Source organism: Oryx dammah, unplaced genomic scaffold (genome assembly GCF_014754425.2).
Source record: "Oryx dammah isolate SB20612 unplaced genomic scaffold, SCBI_Odam_1.1 HiC_scaffold_3, whole genome shotgun sequence".
Lineage (NCBI taxonomy): Eukaryota > Metazoa > Chordata > Mammalia > Artiodactyla > Bovidae > Oryx > Oryx dammah.
The window spans coordinates 35,158,595-35,165,604 of NW_024070187.1; the positions used below are offsets into that span (position 1 = coordinate 35,158,595).

Sequence of the window (7,010 nt, forward strand, 5' to 3'; positions counted from 1 at the left end):
TCCTAAGGTAGAGCTAGTCCCCAAATAAGATCTGTTTCCTCACACAGCCAGCATACAGCAGAGTAGGGAATTCCCACCCAGGCAGGCAGGACCCATAGTCATTTTCTTCACCACCTCTCTATTATTCTGCTTCTCTACAACACAGGGATAACAAGTGAACAGAACGTTGTGAAAACCAAGTTTAGGATTTTGGCCAACCAGAAGAAAACCCAAAGCTGCCACTTGCAAATCAGATGTTGTTTTGCTGCATCTGAAACAAGGCTTCTCAACATCTTTTTGTAGGAATTTCATGAAAATCTCGTTTTCCCAGGCCCTGGTTTTATAACCTAAATATCCAAGAGAAAAAATATATTAGTCAAAAGAGCTATATATTTGCCTTCTCTTTTTTATTAATATAAGATGGTCTCACATATGTGAATTTTACAGTTAAGCTTAAACAATAAATAATAGCAAAGTTAGAATTTTTTTTCTTTCAACAAACCTGTTCCACATTTTAGGAAAACTCTGTTTAGAGGTGCCATATCCTCTTTATCAACCAGTGGTTTGAGCAGCTTCACTAGGAATAGAGAATGGTGATGGGGAAAACTTTGAACACCATTCTAGGCCCAAACAGAAAAATTTTCCTTTCAGATTGAGATTTTATGTGTGTAAATAAAATTAGTTCCTTCTCCTGGAAGCCAGAATATTACCCTTGCTATACTGGAAATGTTAGCAATTTTATGTTCATTTTCATATCTATAACTCCTCTTTCCTTATAATCCATCAAAACAAAATTACTTTTATTGTGGGTATATGACTGAGATTCCACTGTGAGTGATATAATAGAGCATTTAATCTTGTATTCCCAATTCCTAAAAGAGTACCTGGAATTTAGGAAGTACTTGATTTATGTGCTGAATAAATAAATTATAGGAAAATGGCAAAAAAAAAAAGGAAAATATGTCTTGATCAAAATATACAAGCAAAATATGCTTGGATACTTATTATATTTATCATTTAAACTGGTTTATATAAAAATAAAATTCTTATTGGTGACATTAGATTTCACATTTCAATTTTCTATTTTGGTGGATAGGAATGAGCATGAAAAGATCATCCAAATTTATAACTGATAAATAATTAAAGCTCTTTTGTTCTCTAACACTTTATATTGAGTAACATTTTACTTAAGTCAGCATTATTCTATATAGACTTTACATTTAGTACTTTCTTCTTCTAAAATTTCAGGGTCAATACTGACTGACAATATATTTGCCATTGTAGGTTGATGTCAAATATATATGAACAATGAGCCTTGCTTTAGAAAGCAAGGTCTTGCTATGCAAGAGTAAAGTAATAACTGAACATGGAGGGGAAGGGTGTGAATGTGGAAAATCTCAAAATGAGAGAAAATATCAAAGTTTACTTTTTCAATATTTTTTTCAGAGCAAACTTTAGCATCCATTCCTCCTCCTAAAATATCAAGTTAATTGTCATCCCAGTTTTATTTGAAAATCATCTCTCTTCCACACTTAGCAATGCTGTTTAGAAGGGACAGTCCCTGCCCTAAGCTTGAGAGATGTGGGCACTGATTGGGTTAAGCCAGGCAGTGGGACCCTTCTGCTGGCCACAGTTCAAGCTTAGGCACACACCATAAGCTATCAGAGACAATTAGGGATGCGGAGACATTTGCTGGAGGTGGGTTTGATGCTATGAGAGCATGGGTCTTGGAGCTCAACAACAGGTTTTTGTGATGAAAGAAGCTATCACAGAAATGGGGGTGAAGCTGACTTACAGGATGCTGATCACAAAGATGGACACTATGAACATGGGTAGAGTCCTTAATCAAGCCACATCTAAAGCGAAGCCCCGCCCTGGACTTTCAAATCTAGTACCTAATAACCTATTGCATTCCTCCTTTTAAACCAGCATGGGTTGAATTATGACGCTTGCATTATGAAGAGTCATAATGAATATAACATTGCAAGTCAGGCTACTTTTCAGGCAGAAGCACAATATGGAGAAAATGTGATGGTCATTCTAAAGTACTTTGTAAAATAAAGTGGGAGAATAATCATCCAAATTGAGAAATATTGCTTCTAATTTTAGTTATACTGTTATCTTTTTATTTTAAAAATGCTTTGACTTGCTGTTTTGTAAAGAATTGAAATGGACATATCTGTTTGATTTGTCTAAAAATTGTGCTTTTCAATATTGTTGTTTAGTTGTTAAGTCCAACTCTGTGCAACACCATGGACTGTAGCCTGCCAGGCTCCTCTGTCCATGGGATTTTCTAAGCAAGAATACTGGAGTGAGTTGCCATTTCCTTCTCCAGGGGGTCTTCCCGACCGAGGAACCAAACTTGTGTCTTCTGCATATTCTTTACCACTGAGCCACCTGGGAAGCCCTGTTTCAATACTACCTGACTTTAAACTACATTCAAAGTAGTTGGAGAGAATAAGTGTTTAATCCTTTGCCCTACAAAATCAAGAAGGGCAATCAATTGTTTCTACAGATCTATAAACTCTAACAGTGGGCTTCCTCTCTTTCCCCTCACCCTAGGCCTGCCTCTGAGAGGCACAAGCTGTGGTGTTTTAAAACAAAAAAAAAAAAAAAAAAAAGGAAAAGTAATTTATGTTGACAACTGAATGTCCTACTTTATGCTTTTTATTTTTAAGAGGTTGGGATGTTTCAAGGTTTGCAGAGTGGAGCTTGTCGCTTTCAGTTAGGTTCAAATCCAGCATAGTAGGCTGAAAAGGAAATTTAGATTAGCATTAACATTTTTAAGTGAAATTTATGATTGACAGTGAAAAAAACTGTCTTAATGTTAATTTTCAAGGCAGTTGCTTTAGAATGTGCTTCACATGTTCCTCATTTGCCTTCCACAACTTTGGAGACACTGGAGACACTGTCACGAAGTCCAGTACAGGGCCAAGGGCTCACTCGGTGTGGCCACATGGGTCTCATCTTCCTGCATACACCCCTCAATTCCCCTTTGTTTTCATTCCTATTCTTTTTCCCCTTCCCCTCATCTTTTCGTTCTTCCTCCCTTTTGACCAACTCCCATTTTCCTTTAGTTAAAGAGAAGGAAATAGACTTGGTATCTGGGAGTAATGAGATATACTGATGGAGGAAGAGATTCCCCTCCTCACCATCAGCGTTCTGCCACCACTGAAAGATACTAGAATTAGTTTGTACCATTCCAATTTTTCTTCTCTCATTATCATCTATTTAATATTTTTAAACTGTAAAATATCACACACACACACAGAAAATCACGTGTGTGTATGTTTGCTCAGTGTTTTCCAACTGTTTGCCACCCCATGGATGGTAGCCCACCAGGCTCCTCTGTCCATGGGATTCTCCAGGCAAGAATACTGCAGTGGGTTGCCATTTTCTTCATTAGTGTATCTTCCAGACCCAGGGATTGAACTCTCTTCTCCATCTCCTGCATTGATTGGCAAGTGGATTCTTTACCAGTGAGCCACCTGGAAGCCCCACGTAACACATTTACTGTCATTACCTCTTCAATTGATTGTTACTGGATTCTGCCTCCATCCCTCAATGATCCTGCTCTGCTAAGGGTCATCGTGACTTACCTATAAATATTATATTGATAACTATATTTTAGTTTTCAAAGTTCTCTTTAGTTCCTTTCCAAATCTGCTTGATCTTTAAGTCTCCTATTTCTTGCTCATAGTTTAAAGCCTCTCTTTGTATAAGCTAAAGTTTGCTATGTTTGCATTCTATAGCAATTCCCATAAGTAGAGTCTCAGTGAGTCTGCTGCTGCCCTTGGTGGTTTCTGCTGGCTCTTACATAAAGTGCCCTGTGAGATCTTGTTCTTTGGAACTTTATCCATGGAAATTTTTTGAGGATGGTGTTAAAGTTGTATCCCTTCAGAGGGGATTTATGTTCATTCCTACCAACATTCTACAACCCACACTACCTAAATTGTCAGCTGGATGGTCTAGATAGAGTAAATTCATATTGGAAACCGACACAAAGTCAGGCTCATGTTTACATATTCTCAGGAAAGATATTTCTGTTCCTCTCACCCAGTAACAGGGTCAATGCAGGAGAGTTTTCTTGTTGCTCCTCCTGTGCCACAAAGTGAAAAGTGGAAGTGAAAGTCGCTCAGTCGTGTCTGACTCTCTGCGACCCCATGGACTATACAGTCCATGACATTCTCTAGGCCAGAATACTGGGTTGCCTTTCCCTTCTCCAGGGGATCTTCCCAACCCAGGGATTGAACCTGTCTCCCGCATTGCAGGTGGATTCTTTACCAGCTGAGCCACAATGGAAGCCCCCTGTGCCACAAGTTTATTTCTAATTTCTTTTCACTGAAGATGTAAGTCTTTTGTAGTCCCAACTTTATGGGACTTTTTCTCCTCTCTCTAGCTTTTATTAAATAATTCTTTACTGTGGTTATTTGAGTAGATGAAGCTGCCCCATGTCTTTATTGTGAAATGCTCGAGAACAGAACTTTTATCTTAATCATAAATATAGTGCTCTGTATGGTATTGTTTTGGAGAAGGCAATGGCACCCCACTCCAGTACTCTTGCCTGGAAAATCCTATGGACGGAGGAGCCTGGTAGGCTGCAGTCCATGGGGTCGCTAAGAGTCGGATACGACTGAGCGACTTCACTTTGACTTTTCACTTTCATGCATTGGAGAAGGAAACAGCAACCCACTCCAGTGTTCTTGCCTGGAGAATCCCAGGGACGGGGGAGCCTGGTGGGCTGCCGCTATGGGGTTGCACAGAGTCAGACACGACTGAAGTGACTTAGCAGCATGGTATTGATTCATTCTTTCAGCCAATCTTTATTGAATACTTTCGTGCCAGGACTATTTTGTATTCTGGATATACAAAAATTGTCAAAGCTTTCAAAGTCCTTGCTGTCCTGGAGCTTAAAGTTGTTAGGTTTCATTGGAGGTGTTACAAAAAAAGCACTAGTGAAACAAATTATCCAGTGATAAGTAGTAAGAGGAAAGAAGATGTAACTGTCAGCCCCAAAGAGGGTAAGGTTACATTTACAGAAATAGCAGCAAAAGGGACCCAGAGAGTTAAAATCAGCTACCTAAGGAGGCATTCTAGAACCAAATCTAGATTCAGAGTGTCGGGTAGGGCTCAAAAGGAGAACAAACTGGCTTAACTGGAATAGAAAAGTCTAGAAGTAGAAAGCTAAGCAATAGCCCAACAACACTTGCAGTGTTCTTGAATGTCTTGCTTTTTACCACAGCTCTGCCATGTATACATACACCATTTAAGAGCACTTGCAAATAAGACGATGCCAATGGCTCTGAGGGGTACCTCCTTCTCCAAGCTTCTCCCTCAAAAGACGGGGACCTGCTCATCTCTGCCTGCATTTCAGTCCCCTATTTTTAGTCTTACTCCTTCAAACATTTACATGTGCTTCTCTACTTTCATTCTCTATTTTTCCTCTATTCTTTTAAATTTCCTAATTATTCTAAAGAGATGACTCTTTGGGGGCCCCTAGATAGCTTCAGGGTGGGGGTTGCTTTTATTAGAAGCTTGGGACTTTCAGACCCATCTCCCAAACTTGGGATACAGGAAGGCACTGGAGATTAAGTTAATCATCTATGGCCACTGATTTAACCAACCATGCCTGTTTATAGGATTAAAGCTCCATTATAAGCCCCTAAGCAACAAGGTTCAGGAAGCTTTCGGCCTGGGAAACACATCCATGTACCAGGAGGGTGGCCCACCCACCTCCACAGGGACAGAGGCTCCTGTTCTTAGGACCCTTCTGGACCTTACCGTACATGTCACTACATCTGACTGTTCACTTGTATCCTTTAAAATAAAGTGTAATAGTACTTGGGGGGTTGTGGGAACCCCCAGTTTTGTAGTCAAGTCAGACAGAAGTGAGAGTAACCTGGGGTCCTGATACTTGCCACTAACATCATAAGTGAGGGCAGTCTTGTGGAGCTGAGCCCTTAAACCTGTGGGGTCTGGCTCCATTAGTTAGGGTCAGAACTGCAGGACATCTAGTCAGTGTCAGTTGGAGAGAACACTGTGTATTTTGGTGTCAGGAGGGGAAAATACCCTCCAGGCCCCTTCCAAACTTGATACCAATACTGTAATCACACCTTTAATACATATCATGTTGGAATCATATTCATTTGTTACTAGAAGGTAATCTGCATTCCTCATATTTATTCCCCCAATCCCACTGAAGACTCAACTAACTGTTTCAATGGCAAGAAGCCTTCCCAGTCCTCATCAAAATTTATCTTTCTCTCATATTTTATTTCTCTATAATGTATCTTTAATCAGACACTTTCATAATCTGCTTTGTGTTAGAATAGGAAAGAAATGCACAAAGAACAACAAATTATGGAATAGGTACAGGGTAAAAGGACAGCGTACAACATACCTGATCACTACTCCTCAAAACTGTCAATGTCATAAAAACAAGTACATTCTGAGAAACTGTTACAGCCAAGAGGAGCCTAGAGAGATATGAAAACTAAATGTAATGTGATGAGATCCAGGAATAGAAAACAATATTAGGTTAAAACTAAGGAAATATGAATTAGTTACAGAAAAACAAACAAAAACCTATTATGTTAAGTTACATGGATAGAACATATAAACAAACAAAATGTGTTATTCTTAAGTTATGTATAAATTTAACATAATTCACATATAAATTAATTTTTAAATGATTTATTTTTATATAATTTATTTTTAAAATACATAATAAATTTTATATAATTTAATCTTTTAATGATTAATTCACATATAAATCATTAGAAGTTTGACCAGTAAAAAGTCACTATTTGGCTACACTTTGATAACTCTACAATTTACTTAAATGAAATAAATGAAATAAAGTAGTATGCATTTAAAAAACATGCAATAGTTAAAAGGATTACCCTATCTTTACTCCTAACTGAGTAAAACACAAGTCTATGCAAGAGCAATCAATAGCATTATGAAAAAAAATTTCTGAAGTTAGATTACCTTTTAAATATCTAACTTTTTTATGTTCATATGCTTTTATA

General features: G+C 38.2%; 1 long non-coding RNA gene across 1 annotated transcript; it reads right to left on the reverse strand.

Moving 5' to 3' along the window:
- Nucleotides 1-2,628: 2,628 nt before the first annotated feature.
- On the reverse strand, nt 2,629-6,594 carry LOC120861943. The gene is made up of 2 exons (XR_005720660.1): nt 6,380-6,594; nt 2,629-2,729 (listed from the first exon to the last, which is right to left on the reverse strand). It is a non-coding gene; the product is annotated as an uncharacterized LOC120861943 (long non-coding RNA).
- Nucleotides 6,595-7,010: the final 416 nt, after the last annotated feature.